We start from the raw sequence: 17,926 nt of genomic DNA, 5'->3' as shown, positions 1-17,926 counted from the left end.
TGCATGCTGTCTGCGTGCTCTGTACCCAGTACACACCGCTATATCCACCTACATAGCTCTTCTCTATTTGAGCCCACTTGCCATCTGCAGGAGTTATTGGAAGTTGTGTGTGCCTCCAGCACAGCACAGTATACATCTGTATATACCCCTTTATCTCTGGTGTTCTATAATAAAGGCATCTGCAGGAGTTAGTGGGTGTTGTGTGCCTCCAGCACAATATACACCTGTATCTACCCTTTATTGCTGTTCTCTAATAGAGCCATTTGCAGGGCTTAGTGGGTGTTGTGTGCCTCCAGTACAGTATACCCCTTTATCTCTGGTGTTCTATAATAAAGGCATCTGCAAGAGTTAGTGGGTGTTGTGTGCCTCCAGCACAATATACACCTGTATCTACCCTTTATTGCTGTTCTCTAATAGAGCCATCTGCAGGGCTTAGTGGGTGTTGTGTGACTCCATTACAGTATACCCCTTTATCTCTGGTGTTCTATAATAAAGGCATCTGCAGGAGTTAGTGAGTGTTGTGTGCCTCCAGCACAATATACACTACCCAACTGCTGTTTTACCCAACTCCCTTCAGGCCATTACCATGTCTGGAAGGCCGGCAAGGAGAGGCAGACAGGCGCGAGCCGATAAAAGAGGGCAAGCAGGCTCTGTGTCTAGAGACAACAGTGCTGGTCGTGGACACGGTGCATTGTCATCAGCACGTGGCCATGGGACACGCTTGTCCTTCTTTTCGGCAGCTGGACATGTTGAACCGCAACATGCCAACGACTTGGTAGAGTGGATGACCAAGTCCTCTTCATCCTCCTCATCCTCTCTCACCCAGTCTCAGGGTACTAGCAAAGCAGCTGCCAATGCATCGTCTTCCCTCATCTCAATGTCATCATCAGTGACTCCTTCCCTAGACCCACCACGTCCTCCTGAGGAGTCTCCTGAACTCTTTGAGCACAGTGTTGGGTACATGCTCCAGGAGGATGCCCAGTGTTTTGTAGGCTCTGATGATGACTCAGCTAGAGAAAGGCAGTAGCGTGAATGCAGAGAGAGGGGATGCTCAAGAAGGACAGCAATCTGGCAGTCATGACGGAAAAAGGGGGAGGACGGGATTTGTGGGACTTTATATGAGGTAGCGAATGGGTAGATTCCTCTACCTCCATCCCTGTTATATGTAAAAAGTTTGCAACAGTGGCAAGAAGAAAATTGGGACTTTATATGAAGCATAGCTAAGATTTAGCTATGCTTCATATAAAGTCCCAATTTTCTTCTTGCCACTGTTGCAAACTTTTTACATATAATCTGGCAGTCATGTTCCACAAGCTGCAGCATATTGCCAGGTTTGCTACAGCGATGAAGAGGGAGGGGATGATGAGGGCACTGACTCCACGTGGGTGCCTGGTAGGAGAGACGAGGAGGAGGAGGAGGAGGAGGCACATGTCCAACGAGGCAGGATGCCCTCCGGGGGCCAGCTTAAGGGCAGAACACCGACTGAATCACATCGCAGAGCTCCGCCTGTGCAGGGCGCTGCCTCTGCGCGTTATTCTAAAAGTTCTTTGGTGTGGGCCTTTTTTGAGACGAGTGCATCAGATCAAACCGCTGCTATTTGCAACATATGTCTCAAGCGTATCTCGCGTGGCCAAAACATCAGCCGCTTGGGCACCACATGCTTGACCAGACATATGTTGACCTGCCATGCAGCTCGTTGGCAAGCGTACCTCAAAGACCCACACCAAAGAACAAAGCAGACCTCTCCTTGCTCCTCATCAGCTGGGATGTCCAACCCCACTAGACCTTCAGTCCTCTCTGAAACCTGCTCTGAGAGGAATGAAGGTGTAGAATTAGGTGTGTCACAGCCAAGTGCTTCCGGGCACTCTGCTAGCAGTACACCCACGTCCGATTATAGCAGGCAAATGTCCCTGCCCCAGCTGCTGGACCGGCGAAAGAAGTTCACTCCCAGCCATCCACATGCCCAGCGGTTGAATGCTAGCTTGGCTAAATTGCTAGCACTTCAACTGCTGCCTTTTCAGTTGGTAGACTCGGCCCCCTTCCGTGAGTTTGTACAATGTGCGGTTCCTCAGTGGCTGGTCCCCAAACGCCACTTTTTCTCACAGAAGGCGATTCCGGCTCTCTACCGGCATGTGGAAGGCAATGTCCTTGCCTCGCTGGACAGGGCGGTCAGCGGTAAGGTGCATATTACCGCTGACTCATGGTCCAGCAGGCATGGACAGGGACGTTACCTGTCTTTCACGGCCCATTGGGTCACTCTTCTGGCAGCTGGGAAGGATGCAGGACAAGGTGCAGTAGTGTTGGAGGTTGTTCCGCCACCATGCCTCCAAAATGCTACTATTGGTTGTGACACACCTCTCTCCTCCACCCCCTCCTCTTCTTCTTCCTCCATGGCCTCTTCCAGTGCTCTGTCCTCAGAACCAGCGGTGCTCCGTAGGCGTTTCAGGGGCTATGCAAGTACGCAGGCAAAACGATGCCATGCCGTGCTTGCGCTGGTTTGTTTGGGGGACAGGAGCCACACTGGGGCGGATGTTTTGTCAGCTCTGCAGGGGCAGGCCGAGAGGTGGTTGACGCCACGCCAGCTTAAGCCAGGAATGGTGGTTTGCGACAATGGCACCAACCTCCTCTCCGCCCTCTGACATGGACAACTGACCCATGTGCCCTGTGTAGCTCAAGTCCTTAACCTGGTGGTGCAGCGGTTCTTGGGCAGGTACTCTGGCTTACAGGATGTCCTGAAGCAGGCCAGGAAAGTCTGTGTGCATTTCCGCCGATCATTTAATGCCTGTGCTCGGCTGGCTGAGCTCCAAAAGGAGTTGAACCTGCCCAAGAACCACCTTATATGTGACATGCCCACCAGGTGGAACTCAACGTTGGCCATGCTGCAGCAGCTGCACACGCAGCAGAGGGCCATCAATGAGTACCTGTGCAACTACAGCACCAGGACAGGGTCAGGGGAGCTCGGTTTTTTCTCACCACGCCAGTGGGGCATGATCAGGGATGCATGCACTGTCCTGTCACCGTTTGAGGAGGCCACAAGGATGGTGAGCAGTGACAGTGCATGCATCAGTGACACTGTACCTCTTGTCCACCTCTTGGACATACGCTGAGTGGAATAATGGACAGGGCACTTGAGGCAGAACAGAGGCAGGAAGAGGAGGACTTCCTTGCCTCTTAAGGCCCCCTTTATCCAGACAGTGTTCCTGCTGTGCCACCCATCACACAGGAAGAGGAGGAGGAGGAGGAAGAGGAGGATGAGGATGATTGTGTCAGCATGGAGGTGGAGTCTGGCACTCAGCATCAGCAGCAGCAGTCTTGTAGGGATGATTTACAGTCCCAAGAAACACGTGGACTTGTACGTGGCTGGGAGGAGGTGGCTGCGGATCATGTTGTCCTTAGTGACCCAGAGGACTCCGGACCGAATGCCTCATCTAACCTACGCTGCATGGCCTCCCTGATCCTGCAAAGCCCGCAGAAGGATCCTCGTATTCTTTGGATCAAGGAGAGGGACCATTACTGGCTGGCCACTCTCCTTGATCCACGGTACAAGGGTAAGGTTGCCGACCTTATCTTGCCATTGCAGAGGGAGCAGAGGATGAGACATCTCCGGGAGGCCTTGCAGAAAGGTCTGTGCAACGCTTTCCCAGAGACTGGGAGGTTACAAACTCCTGGTCCTGGACAACATGTTGCTGAGGCATCGGTCAGAAGGAGCGGTGGAGAAGGTGGCCGCCTGACTGATGCTTTCAGACAATTTTTTAGCCCGCAGCCCCAAGGTATGATCGGTTCCAGCAACCATCGCCAGCGTCTGATTTACATGGTGCAGGAATACCTAGGGGCAAGGTCAGACTTGGACACCTTTCCCACCGAAAATCCTCTGGCTTACTGGGTCTTGAGGATGGATCACTGGCCAGAGCTTGCACAGTATGCAATTGAACTACTGGCCTGTCCTGCATCCAGCGTTCTTTCGGAACGCGCCTTCAGTGCTGCTGGTGGCTTTGTTATCGATCACAGGGTGCGCCTGTCCACCGAATCAGTTGATCGACTGACCTTCATCAAGATGAATCAGTCTTGGATCACCCACAGCTACCAAGCACCTGAAGCTGATGTAACGGAATAATTTTTTTTGAAATATCACATCCCTTCAAGACTGCCTATGCTGATGCTGAGTGACTGTCCTGTTATGTTGATTGTCTATCCTCTTCCTCCTCCGCTGATATGTTGGAAGAACATTTCTGGTTCTGGGTGATGCCATCAGCCCAATTTTTCTGCCCCTGTTTAACAGGGGCGTTTAGGTACAATTTTTGATGCAATGCTTTGCAGCAGGGCTAATTGCTGCAATAAAACTAGAGTATATGGGAGAGGTTGCAGTGTCGTGGCACCAGCACCAGTGCCTAAGGCCCAATTTTTCTGCCCCTGTTTAACAGGGACATGTAATTTACAATTCTTGATATAATATTTCACAGGAGGGCCCCTTCCTGTGGCCACCCAGAGTAACTGTGAGGACTTATAGTGTTGTGGCACCAGCACCACAACCACCAAAGGTCAATTTTTCTACCACTGTTCAACAATGGCATGTAATTACAATTCTTGATATAATCGTTCACAGCAGGGCACTCCAGCACCCACCAAGAGTCACTTTGAGGGCTTACAATGTTGTGGCAAAACCAACACCTTGTTCCGCCATTTCTGCAGAGCATATAGGGCAGGCCCCTACTTTCAAACATCCAATTTACAAACATCTCCTACTTGCAAACGGAAGGAGACAACAGCAAGTGAGATGAAAAAAGTTGTACGACAAAAAAAATTATACAGGGGTGATAACCCTTCCCTATGTTTTCCAAAAAGCTTAAAAATAGTTTTTTTGACTGGAGCTACACTTTAAAAATGTACCAGTTGAAAATTACAAACAGATTCTACTTAACACAACAAACCTACACAGTCCCTGTCTTGTTTGCACCGCCTGTATACTGCTGTTCTGAGTATATAGGGCCTGGGGGCCACACGCATTTCTTTTTTTTTAATATGGGTACGGGGTTCCCCTTAATATGCGTACAAGACCCAAAGGGGCTGGTAATGGGCAGGGAGGGCTACCCATGCCATTTTTCTCAATGATTTTCAACCATATTGCAGGAACCAGATATAACATTAAAACCGCAAGCAGTTTTAAATTATGTTATTTCCGTTAAATGTCATTTTGTGCAGGGACTGTTCTAAACACGGAAAACACGTGGAACTTCACAGGCATACTACAGACACCCCCCAGGCACCATATTTAAAGGAATATTTCACTTTTTTTTTCACTTTAATTGTCATTAAAATCAGTGCTCCCGCCAAAACGGCCATTTTTAAAAACATTTTAGGCATTGACCCATGTCCCCTGGGGCAGGAGCCAGGTCCCCGAACCCTTTTTAGGACAGTATCTTGCATATTAGCCGTTAAAATTAGCACTTTTCATTTCGAACTTTAGAGTCCCATAGACTTCAATGGGGTTCTAAAGTTCGTACGAATTTGGGGTCCGTTCGAAAGATCTGGTGCGAACCGAACCTAATCTCCTAAACCGTGTAGGTTTAGGAGATATTTCTTGGACCTACAGGTAAGCCTTAATCTAGGCTTACCTGTAGGTCAAAGTGGTTTGTAAGGGTTTAGAACCACTTTAAGCACATGGCTGGATAAGTAGGTGAGATCCAATGAGGAGTATAAGGCAGAAGTGTGATCCAGGGGGACGAGGCAGAGAGACAGAGCATTGTGTGTATAAAGCAGCAGTGTGATCCAGGGGGTGGGGGGCAGAGAGCAGGAGCATTATGTGTATAATGCAGCAGTGTGATCCAGGGGGAGGGGAGCAGAGAGCCAGACTATTGTGTGTTTAAGGCAGCAGTGTGATCCAAGGGTAGGGGGGCAGAGACCTGGACCATTGTGTGTATAAGTCAGCAGTGTGATCCAGGGGGAGGGGTAGGGTTGCCACCTGTCCAGGATTCACCTGGACAGTTTGGGTTTGGGTTCATGTGTCCAGGTTTCAGACTGTCTGAAACCCGGACACATTATTTAGACTGGACTATGGCTTTCCAGCAGGATTGCTGGCAGTGGTTGTCTCAGCTGAGAGTGTCTCTTACACTCTTTCACAGTCCCTAAAGCCAGCACTAACAAACCCCCTCCCCCCAAACACATACAGATGGGAGAGGAGAGAGGGCTCGATCTGCACCTCTTCCCCCCCACCCCTACCCCTCTGTGTCTGCCCCACACTCCAATCCCTGGCGCTGTGCCTCAGAAAAGGAAAGTGGGAGCCGGAAATTTGAAGTCCAGTAGCCTCAGATCCATCTGGTGCTGACTGCCAAGGGGTGAGTGGGCTCACCATCCATCCATCCCTGTCTGTGACTGAAGTCTCCCCCCCCTTCTCTCTCTTGCCTCTGAGTAAGTACAGTAAGGCAAATCAGGGTTCTCAGAGCACCCTTACATCAGAGTTCCCCTATACACCATTGGCCGTAGTGTTTCCCCTTACATTAGAGTCCTCTTTGTACATCGGAGTTCTAAGTGTTCGCCCTTAAATCAGGGTTCCCAGTGCATCCCTTATGTTAGAAGCCCCAGAGGTCTCCCTTACATCAGAGTCTGCAGAGCCCCCCCCCCCCCCCCATTACAGTGAAAGGGAACTCTGCAAGTTCAGATGTAAAAGGGGAACTCTGTGGACTCTGATGTAAAGGGGGGCTCTTGTTATTAACTTCATATTATCAGAAATGTTATTTAGTAGTAAAATATATGTATAGTTTATACTAAAAATTGCTGTGCACCACAAAAGTGTTCGGGTTTGACTCGAAGAAAAGGTGGCAACCCTAGGGAGGGAGGCAGAGAAGCGGACCATTGTGTGTATAAGTCAGCAGTGTGATCCAGGGGGAGGGGGAAAAGAACCAGAGCATTGTGTGAATAAGGCAGTAGTGTGATCTGTGAGGGAGGGGGCAGAGAGCCGGAGCATTGTGTGAATAAGGCCGCAGTGTGATCGGGGGGGGGGGAGGCAGAGAGCCGGAGCATTATGTGTATAAGGCAGCAGTGTGATCCGGGGGGAGGGGAGCAAAGAGCTGAAGCATTGTGTGTATAAGGCAGCAGTGTGATTCAGGGTGAGTGTCAGAAACCATTAAATCAGACCGAGACAGAAGTACAGTTAAATCACACTTGTTTAATAATAAAAGTAAAAAGAACAAACGTAGTCAAAACATAGCTAAAGTTCAGTAACCAGAATGGATAGTCAGCCAAGCCAGAAGTCAGGGATCAAAGTAGTGGAACAGCAAGCAGAATCCAGAGCCAGAAGGGATGTCAGCAAAGCCAGTCTTTAAACAGGAATGCAGGAGATGTTTCTTGTGATGTTGACCAAGGCGAAGGCAGAGCTCCTCTGGACTGGACTGCTTAAGTAGGCAGGACTGACGAGCAGGATATCAACAATAGCTGAGTAACTGTGGAGAGAGTACAACAGCTGAGCAGCATATCAACAACAGCTGAGTGGCCAGCTCAGAGAAGGGCTGATCCCAGCTCTGACAGTAACCCCTCCTGAATGACCCCTCCCCCTCGGAGGACCACCAGGCTTGAGGGGAAAACTTCTATGGAAATCACGGAGAAGGATAGGGGCATGTATGCTCGAAGATGTGACTCAAGAGCATTCCTCCGGACTGTACCCTTTCTAATGCACCATGTACTGTATGCGCCCATGGAACCTACGGGAGTCAACAATGGACTGTACTTCATACTCCTCATGGTTCCCAACCTGTACAGGGTGAGGACGAGGCACTGAGGTGGTAAAATGGTTGTAGACCAAAGGTTTTAATAAGGAGACATGAAAGACATTCGAAATGTGCATATTAGAAGGAAGGTCTAAGCCACTGGGTTATCTAGAATACGTAAAGGCCCAATAAACCGAGGTGCAAACTTCAGTGAAGGAACACAAAGTCAGATATTGCAAGATGACAGCCAGACCCTGTCCCCAACCTAGTAGGAAGGCGCAAGCAGGTGTCTGCGGTCAGCATGGAGTCTGTACCTATCATTAGCATGAAGCAAAGCCTCCTGGACTTGTGCCCAAGTGGAACGAAGACCAAGGAGATGCTCCTCTAATACAGAGAACACTCATTGAGTGTTCTCTGTATTACGGGAGCCGACAATTCAAACTGATTTTAACCAGTTGCCGACCGCCGCACGCCGATGTACGTCGGCAGAATGGCACGGGCAGGCATAAGGGCTTACATGTACGTCCCTTGCCTCCCGCGGGTCGGGGGCACGATCGGGCCCCCGCCCGGTGCCTGCGGCGGTCGGTTTTCGTCCGGGAGCGATCCGGGACGAGGGGGCGGCCATTCATTCATGGCCACCCCCTCGCGATCGCTCCCGACGAATAGAAATCCCCCGTGACATCACTTCCTCTCCTGTAATGTAAACACAGGAGAGGAAGTGATGTATTCTCTCCTCCGTGTCGGTATTTTTCGTTCCGACACGGAGGAGAGCGGATCGGTGAGTTGCACCAACACTCTACACACACAGTAGAACATGCCAGGCACACTCACACCCCCCCTTTACCCCCCGATCACCCCCCCAATTACCCCTGCCCCCCAGTCACAGTGACACCAATGTCATTTTTTTTTTTTTTGTTTTTTTTTTTTTGCATTGGTGTCATTTGTGACTGTAATAACTGTTAGGGCAGTTAGAGTTAGCCCCCTTTAGTTCTAATGTACCCCCCTAACCCCCCCAATAAAGGTTTAACCCCCTGATCACCCCCCGTCGCCAGTGTCACTAAGGCTGGGTTCACATTGCAGCGGTTTATGAGAACGAATGTGATTCGCACCGCACTGCAGTGCAAATCACATCCGATCTCTGTGCGATTCGAGTTCAGCCATTCGCCGCACCCGCCGCACCCGCCGCAAATTCGCACGGGACCCTTTTTTTGGCCCGCAGCAGAATTGGATCGCATGGGTGTTCACACCATGCGATCCGAGTTTGCAGATCGCACTGCGATATGCGAACTGATCTGGGGGTGTCAGTAACATTTCACTGACACTCCCAGCAGTTCGCATAGGGCAGTGTGAACTGCCGCCGGGAGGCATGCGATGCGGGAACCCGCCGCGGATTCGCGGCGTTTCCGCATCGCTCCAGTGTGAACCCAGCCTAATAAGCGATCATTTTTCTGATCGCCGTATTAGTGTCACAGGTGACGCTAGTTAGGCAGGTAGGTATTTAGGTTCGCCGCAGCTTTTTATAGCGCCAGGGACCCCCATATACTACCGCATAAAGCCCCCTGATTGCCCCCTAGTTAATCCTTTCACCTGTGATCACCATATAACTGTTACAGGTGACGCTGGTTGGTTAGTTATTTTTTTATAGTTTCAGGGCACCCGCCATTTATTACCTAATAAAGGTTTAACCCCCTGATCCCCCGGCGGGTGTCATTTGTGACTAATAACTGTTAGGGCAGTTAGGGTTAGCCCCCTTTAGTTCTAAGGTACCCCCCTAACCCCCCCAATAAAGGTTTAACCCCGTGATCACCCCCCGTCGCCAGTGTCACTAAGGCTGGGTTCACATTGCAGCGGTTTATGAGAACGGATGTGATTCGCACCGCACTGCAGTGCAAATCACATCCGATCTCTGTGCGATTCGAGTTCAGCCATTCGCCGCACCCGGCGCACCCGCCACACCCGCCGCACCCGCCGCAAATTCGCACGGGACCCTTTTTTTGGCCCGCAGCAGAATCGGATCGCATGGGTGTTCACACCATGCGATCCGAGTTTGCAGATCGCACTGCGATATGCGAACTGATCTGGGGGTGTCAGTAACATTTCACTGACACTCCCAGCAGTTCGCATAGGGCAGTGTGAACTGCCGCCGGGAGGCATGCGATGCGGGAACCCGCCGCGCATTCGTGGCGTTCCCGCATCGCTCCAGTGTGAACCCAGCCTAATAAGCGATCGTTTTTCTGATCGCTGTATTAGGCCGCGTACACACGGGCGGACTGTTCGCCCAACTTTGTCCGCTGAACAGTGTTTGGGCGGACAGTCCGCTCGTGTGTGGGCTTTCAGCGGACAGTTTCAGCGGACAGTTGGACGGACAAGGTTTTTCGGAATTTCCGAAAAACTGTCCGCTGAAACCTTGTTTCAGCGAACAGCCCGCTCGTGTGTAGGCTTGTTCGTCAAACAAAGTTGCGCGCATGCTCAGAAAGGATTTTCACGCCGAAAGCTATAATGCAGTGTATAGGACGTCGTATTTTTCGTCCCGTCGTACGTGCCGTTCACGTCATCGCGCACGGTTTCAGCAAACTGTTCGTCCGTCGTGTGTGGCCATGTCCGTCCATGCTAAGTTTGAGCGGACTGTTTGCCGAAACTGTTGGACGGACAAAGTTGGGCGAACAGTCCGCGCGTGTGTACGCGGCCTTAGTGTCACAGGTGACGCTAGTTAGGCAGGTAGGTATTTAGGTTCGCCGCAGCTTTTTATAGCGCCAGGGACCCCCATATACTACCGCATAAAGCCCCCTGATTGCCCCCTAGTTAACCCTTTCACCAGTGATCACCATATAACTGTTACAGGTGACGCTGGTTGGTTAGTTATTTTTTTATAGTTTCATTTATTACCTAGCCATTTATTACCTAGTCTCACTAGTGTACCCCTAAGTTTAGGGGTGTCTACTTTCCAAAATGGGGTCATTTGGGGGGGGGGTTTGTGCCATCTTGGCATTTTATGGCCTTCAAAACTGTAACGCCCTTAGAAAGCCTGAAGGCGGTGCTTGGTTTTCGGGGCCCCGTACGCGGCTAGGCTCCCAAAAAGTCCCACATATGTGGTATCCCCGTACTCAGGAGAAGCAGCAGAATTTATTTTGGGGTGTCATTTCACATACGCCCATAGCATGTGTGAGCAATATATCATTTAGTGACAACTTTGTGTAAAAAAAAAAAAAAATTTTTTTTTTTGTCATTATTCAATCGCTTGAGGCAAAAAAATAAAATATTCAATGGGCTCAACATGCCACTTATCAATTTCCTTAGGGGGTCTACTTTCCAAAATGGGGTCATTTGGGGGGTTTTGTACTGCCCTGCCATTTTAGCACCTCAAGAAATGAGATAGGCAGTCGTAAACTAAAAGCTGCGTAAATTCCAGAAAACGTACCTTAGTTTGTAGATGTGACAACTTTTGCGCAAACCAATAAATATACAATTATTGACTTTTTTTTTACCAAAGACATGTGGCTGAATACATTTTGGCCTAAATGTATGACTAAAATTGAGTTTATTGGATTTTTCTAATAACAAAAAGTAGAAAATATCATTTTTTTTCAAAATTTGCGGTCTTTTTACGTTTATATCGCAAAAAATAAAAATCGCAGAGGCAATCAAATACCATCAAAAGAAAGTTCTATTTGTGGGAAGAAAAGGACGCAAATTTTGTTTGGGTACAACATTGCATGACCGCGCAATTACCAGTTAAAGCAGCGCAGTGCCAAAGTGTAAAAAGACCTCTGGTCATTTACCAGCAAAATGGTCCGGTCTGAAAGTGGTTAAAATACTTTTTTTCCTTGCAAAATGACACTTAGTGCAGGGACAGTTCTAAGCACGGGGAACATGCACCCCTTCACAGGCATACTATAGACACCCCCCAGGTATGAAATTTAAAGAAATATTACATTTTTATTGTTTCACTTCAATCATTATTAAAATCACTGCTCCTGAAAAAACAGAAGTTTTTAAAACTTTTTTTTGGATTGATCCATGTCCCCTGGGGCAGGACCCGGGTCCCCAAACACTTTTTAGGACAGTAACTTGCATATTACCCTTTAAAATTAGCATTTTGGATTTTGAAAGTTCGAGTCCCATAGACTTTACTAGGGTTCTAAAGTTCACAGGAAGTTTAGGTCTGTTCGCAGGTTCTGGTACGAAACGAGCCGGGGGGTGTTCGGCTCATCCTTACTTGCCACAATTCTGTCTCTGAGCTCTTCAGGCAGTTCCTTTGACCTCCATGATTCTCATTTGCTCTGACATGCACTGTGAGCTGGAAGGTCTTATAGAGACAGGTGTGTGGCTTTCCTAATCAAGTCCAATCACTATAATCAAACACAGCTGGACTCGAAGGTGTAGAACCATCTCAAGGATGATCAGAAGAAATGGACGGCACCTGAGTTATATATATATGAGTGTCACAGCAAAGGGTCTGAATACTGAGGACCATGTGATATTTCAGTTTTTCTTTTTTAATAAATCTGCAAAAATGTCAACAATTCTGTGTTTTTCTGTCAGTATGGGGTGCTGTGTGTACATTAATGAGGGAAAAAAAAATTACTTAAATGATTTTAGCAAATGGCTGCAATATAACAAAGAGTGAAAAAAAAAGGGGGTCTGAATACTTTCCGTCCCCACTGTATATACAAATATAAACCATTATAAATATAAATAGATATTCAAAAAAACCTTATAAGATAAGGAAATCTATCACAAGAGCTTAAAACATAAAGTACGTAGCTTTTCCTCCATACATATAAAGAAAAATTCCTTCCCTTCCTTACACCACGGCCCCTCAGTAACCCCCCCACCCCTGTCTTATCTACATAGAGTGCAGTAACCCAACACTCCTGTAAATGAAGGAAAATCAGGAATGTGAGTTGGGAAATCCTGTCCTAGAGGAAGGCTGACCCCCTAAAGCTGACCCCCTAAAGCAGGAAAACAAAACACCGTTATCCAAACGCGATTTCTGAAAAATGATGTAAACTGCTCAGCCACATGAAAAGGGTCCTGCTTTAGACTAGAGTCATACTTCAGAGTTTTGAAGATTTCCGGCGATTCTTTCCGCAGTTTGAAAGTGCCGACGTGCAAATAACAAATTGCAGGACTCACATTTTAGAGTCCATTCATCTGAATGATACCTGCCGCAATTGCCGTGAGATAAATCGCAGTAACCCGGCTCGCGTGAAGCATGTCGCCCAAAAGTATCTCCTGAAGTTTTTTGTGGGCAAAAGTGCCTCAACGCGATGCCGGTTGCCTCAACTGCAGCGCGATTTATAGCGGCAAACCGCGATTTGTCATTCACACATCGGCGCTTTTAAATCGCAGGAAGAATCGCGGCAAATCTGCCCGCGATTCAAAATGCCGAAGTGTGAATATAGCTGTAGGGTGATCCCAAAATATTGCACTTCATTGCTGTGAGGTGATATTTTCCAATAAAAGCGTTTGGATGTTGTTCGAAAGATCAAAGTTGTGCCGGAAAATATGGATGGCGATCTGTCACTTTACTAGTTCCCAACTTCCCAACTCAGTGTTATCAGTGGGGTACTCCAAAGTTCAGTGTTATCAGTGGGGTACCCCAAAGTTCAGAGTTATCAGTGGGGTACCCCAAGGTTCAGTGTTATTTGTTGTGTACCCCAAAGATTAGTGTTCTCAGCGGTGTACCCAAAAGATCGGTGTTATCAGTGGTGTACCCCAAAGATCGGTGTTATCAGTGGTGTGCCCCAAAGATTAGTGTTATCAGTGGTGAACCCCAAGGTTCAGTGTTATCAGTGGTGTACCCCAAAGATTGGTGTTATCACTGGTGAACCCCAATGTTCAGTGTTATCAGTGGTGTACCCCAAAGATCAGTGTTATCAGTGGTGTACCCCAAAGATCAGTGTTATCAGTGGTGTACCCCAAGGTTCAGTGTTATTTGTGGTGTACCCCAAGATTCAGTGTTATTAGTGGGGTACCCCAAGGTTTAGTGTTATTAGTGGTGTACCCCAAAGATCAGTGTTATCAGTGGTGTACCCCAAAGATCAGCGTTATCAGTGGCGCACCCCAAGGTTCAGTGTTATTTGTGGTGTACCCCAAGGTTCAGTGTTATCAGTGGTGTACCCCAAAGATCAGCGTTATTAGTGGTGTGCCACAAGGATCAGTGTTATTTCTGGTGTATCCTAAAGTTCAGTGTTATTTGTGGTGTACCCCAAGGTTCGGTTTTATTAGTGGGGTACTCCAAGGTTCAGTGTTATCAGTGGTGTACCCCAAGAGGGTCAGTGTTAACAGTGGTGTACCCCAAATATTGGTGTTATCAGTGGTGTACCCCAAGGTTTAGTGTTATTAGTGCTGTGCCACAAGGATCAGTGTTATCAGTGGTGTACCCCAAGGAGCGAGTGGCCCCTCTCCTCAACTATACCAGGCCATATACCCTCAATATGAGGGGGATGCTTTGAGGCAGGGAGGGCTCTGCCCCCCCCCACCCTCAACACACCTTGTCCCCATGTTGATTGGAATAAGGATCTCTTCCTGACAGCCCTGGGCTGTGGTTGTGGGGATCTGTGGGTGGGGGGGGACTTATCAGAATCTGTAAGCCCCCTTTAACAAGAGGGACCCCCAGATCATGCCTCCCCCTTTATGTGAATGAGTAGGGGGTACCCCTACCCATTCACCAAAAAAGTGTTAAAGTAAATAAAGACAGTACAAGAGTTTTTGAAAAAACAATGTCTCCTCATGTAGATCTATCGTCAATTACAACCCCTGCCGCTAGTGCCAAACACGGGAGGACTGTCTGGCCAACTAAGTCCGTCAGACAATCCGACAGACAGTCCGTCCGTGTGTACGCGGCCTTAGTCGTCACTCCACAAATCTGCCCTTCATGGAAGAGTGGCAATAAGACAGTCATTGTTGAAAGAAACCCATCAGAAGTCCCATTTACATTGTTTGTGAGAAGCCATGTGGGGGACACAACAAATATGTGGAAGAACACTTTGAAAACCATTTATCATTTTCCTTCCACTTCACAATTATGTGACACTTTGTGTTGGTCTATCACATAAAATCCCAATAAAATACATTTATGTTTTTGGTTGTGTAGCGGATGACATTTTGGACAAAGTGTCATTCATGTGTAAATTTATTTTTTTGCCTCAGAACAGTAGTGGGGTTCTGAGGGTTAATTACGTTGGTGTAACTTTAACATCAGTTTGGCTGGGCTCTGTTAGAAGTTCTGCCTGGTCATATGTACAGTGAGGTGCACATGACAGGCTGGAACCAGGCCTGGTTGGACGTTTTGGGTATCAGCCTTCTCAGAACCAATCAGTGGGTGTGCCGGGCCTCGCTGAGGAATCTGGGAGGGGGTACTTAAGATGTTGAGGTCACATGTTAGAGAGAGGAGTTTGTGAGGCCCGTGTGGTCCGGTGTAGTTTTTCAGGACCGGGGTAGCCCCGCAAGGGTTCCCGGTCATGGGGTGCTCGACATCCTGCAACATGCTTCTGTTGGTTACCCCCTAATGGACCTGCCTGGTCTGGGGTAGGGATCCGCCTGTTCCCGAGTCTCGGAACCGGTGTAATTTGTGGTGTAACCCAAGGTTCAGTGTTATCAGTGGTGTACCCCAAATATTGGTGTTATCAGTGGTGCACTCCAAGGTTCAGTGTTATTAGTGATGTGCCACAAGGATCAGTTTTATTTGTGGTGTACCCCAAGGTTCAGTGTTATCAGTGGTGTATCCCAAAAAGGGCACATATTAGCATATTAAACATTAGCACTTTAGATTTCTCCCATAGACTTGTACAGGGTGTTCTGGCTTTTCGAATTGGCCGCGAAAACACCCCAAATTGTTCACTGTTTGCTGAACAGGCAATGTTTGAGTCAAACTCGAAGCTCATCCCTACTTGCGGGTCCATTGAAGTCTATTACGCGTAAAACGATATCTGCTGCGGGAAAAAAAAAAGTCTGAGGCTGGGTTCACACAGGTCCGGCTGCAGTTTTTAGTTCGGTGTCCTGTGCGCTTGTCTTTACCGGTTCAGGTGAGAATTTTTCCCCTAATTTGCATCTGAACCAGACCCAAAAACATACAGGACCTTTTTCAAATTCGCACTGCAGCTTCCCCAGACTGTGGATCGGCTCCATTGAAAGCCGGTCACACTCACATGTTATGCAAATTGGATGCAGTGTAAATCGCATTTAAGTCGTGTGTATATATATATGAAACCAGCCTCAGCCTTTCCAAATAGCACACTGCCTCAAAATACACGGATGTGAACTAGATCCATCGGAAACCATGGTAAATGGATTGTAGTGAGTTTATACCAAATGCACTAAAAAATGCAATGTCGTGAGGCTTGCAAGAGGGGAGGAGCTTATAAATAGAAGATCAGCATATAATTTAGTTAAAACAAAGCAGGAACATACCTGAGGAGGTACAGAGAAGATACCTTCAGACGAGACACTCAGGTGAGGCAGAGCCTGAAGTGCAAATACTTCTAGAAAGAATCAGTTAAGGAAAGAACTCCAGCAATGTTCTCCCAGCAATGTTCCTCCAGCAATGTTCCTCCAGCAATGTTCTCCCAGCAATGTTCTCCCATCAATGTTCTCCCAGCAATGTTCTCCTAGCAATGTTCTCCCAGCAATGTTCTCCCAGCAATGTTCTCCTAGCAATGTTCCTCCAGCAATGTTCTCCCAGCAATGTTCTCCCAGCAATGTTCTCCTAGCAATGTTCTCCCAGCAATATTCTCCCAGCAATGTTCTCCTAGCAATGTTCCTCCAGCAATGTTCTCCTAGCAATGTTCTCCCAGCAATGTTCTCCTAGCAATGTTCTCCCAGCAATGTTCTCCTAGCAATGTTCTCCTAGCAATGTTCCCCCAGCAATGTTCTCCTAGCAATATTCCCCTAGCAATGTTCCCCAGCAATGTTCCCCCAGCAATGTTCCCCCAGCAATGTTCAGACGAGACACTCAGGTGAGGCAGAGCCTGAAGTGCAAATACTTCTAGAAAGAATCAGTTAAGGAAAGAACTCCAGCAATGTTCCCCCAGCAATGTTCCTCCAGCAATGTTCCTCCAGCAATGTTCTCCCAGCAATGTTCCCTCAGCAATGTTCTCCTAGCAATGTTCTCCCAGCAATGTTCTCCCAGCAATGTTCTCCTAGCAATGTTCCTCCAGCAATGTTCCTCCAGCAATGTTCTCCCAGCAATGTTCTCCCAGCAATGTTCTCCTAGCAATGTTCCTCCAGCAATGTTCTCCTAGCAATGTTCTCCCAGCAATGTTCCCCCAGCAATGTTCTCCCAGCAATATTCCCCTAGCAATGTTCCCCTAGCAATGTTCTCCCAGCAATGTTCTCCTAGCAATGTTCTCCCAGCAATGTTCCCCCAGCAATGTTCCCCCAGCAATGTTCTCCCAGCAATGTTCTCCCAGCAATGTTCCCCCAGCAATGTTCTCCCAGCAATGTTCCCCCAGCAATGTTCTCCCAGCAATGTTCCCCCAGCAATGTTCTCCCAGCAATGTTCTCCTAGCAATGTTCTCCCAGCAATATTCCCCTAGCAATGTTCCCCTAGCAATGTTCTCCCAGCAATGTTCTCCCAGCAATGTTCCCCCAGCAATGTTCCCCCAGCAATGTTCTCCCAGCAATGTTCTCCCAGCAATGTTCCCCCAGCAATGTTCTCCCAGCAATGTTCCTCCAGCAATGTTCTCCTAGCAATGTTCTCCTAGCAATGTTCTCCTAGCAATGTTCCCCCAGCAATGTTCTCCCAGCAATATTCCCCTAGCAATGTTCTCCTAGCAATGTTCTCCCAGCAATATTCCCCTAGCAATGTTCCCCTAGCAATGTTCTTCCAGCAATGTTCCCCTAGCAATGTTTCCCTAGCAATGTTCCCCTAGCAATGTTCCCCCAGCAATGTTCCTCCAGCAATGTTCCTCCAGCAATGTTCCCCCAGCAATGTTCCTCCAGCAATGTTCCCCCAGCAATGTTCCCCCAGCAATGTTCCCCCAGCAATATTCTCCCAGCAATATTCCCCTAGCAATGTCCCTCTAGCAATGTTCCCCCAGCAATGTTCCCCCAGCAATGTTTCCCTAGCAATGTTCCTCCAGCAATGTTCCCCCAGCAATGTTCCCCCAGCAATGTTCCCCCAGCAATGTTCCCCTAGCAATATTCTCCCAGCAATGTCCCCCTAGCAATGTTCCCCCAGCAATGTTCCCCCAGCAATGTTCTCCCAGCAATGTTCCCCCAGC

The 17,926-nt window shown here is 48.3% G+C and overlaps 1 protein-coding gene across 1 annotated transcript in view; it reads right to left on the bottom strand.

Annotated features, from left to right (window-relative positions):
• Positions 1-17,674, bottom strand: part of LOC143961942 (asialoglycoprotein receptor 1-like) — a 105,691-nt gene extending 88,017 nt beyond the window's left edge. Inside the window, exon 1 of the mRNA XM_077471274.1 lies at positions 16,117-17,674. The gene's annotated coding sequence lies outside the window, so the exon portion shown is untranslated. The remainder of the gene's footprint in view (positions 1-16,116) is intronic.
• Positions 17,675-17,926: the final 252 nt, after the last annotated feature.

This window comes from Lithobates pipiens, unplaced genomic scaffold (genome assembly GCF_037356315.1).
Source record: "Lithobates pipiens isolate NorthernLeopardFrog02 unplaced genomic scaffold, aLitPip1_a1.2 Scaffold_8, whole genome shotgun sequence".
NCBI lineage: Eukaryota > Metazoa > Chordata > Amphibia > Anura > Ranidae > Lithobates > Lithobates pipiens.
The sequence above is the reverse complement of the archived record's forward strand: the minus strand, read 5'-3'. Positions and strand labels throughout refer to the sequence as shown.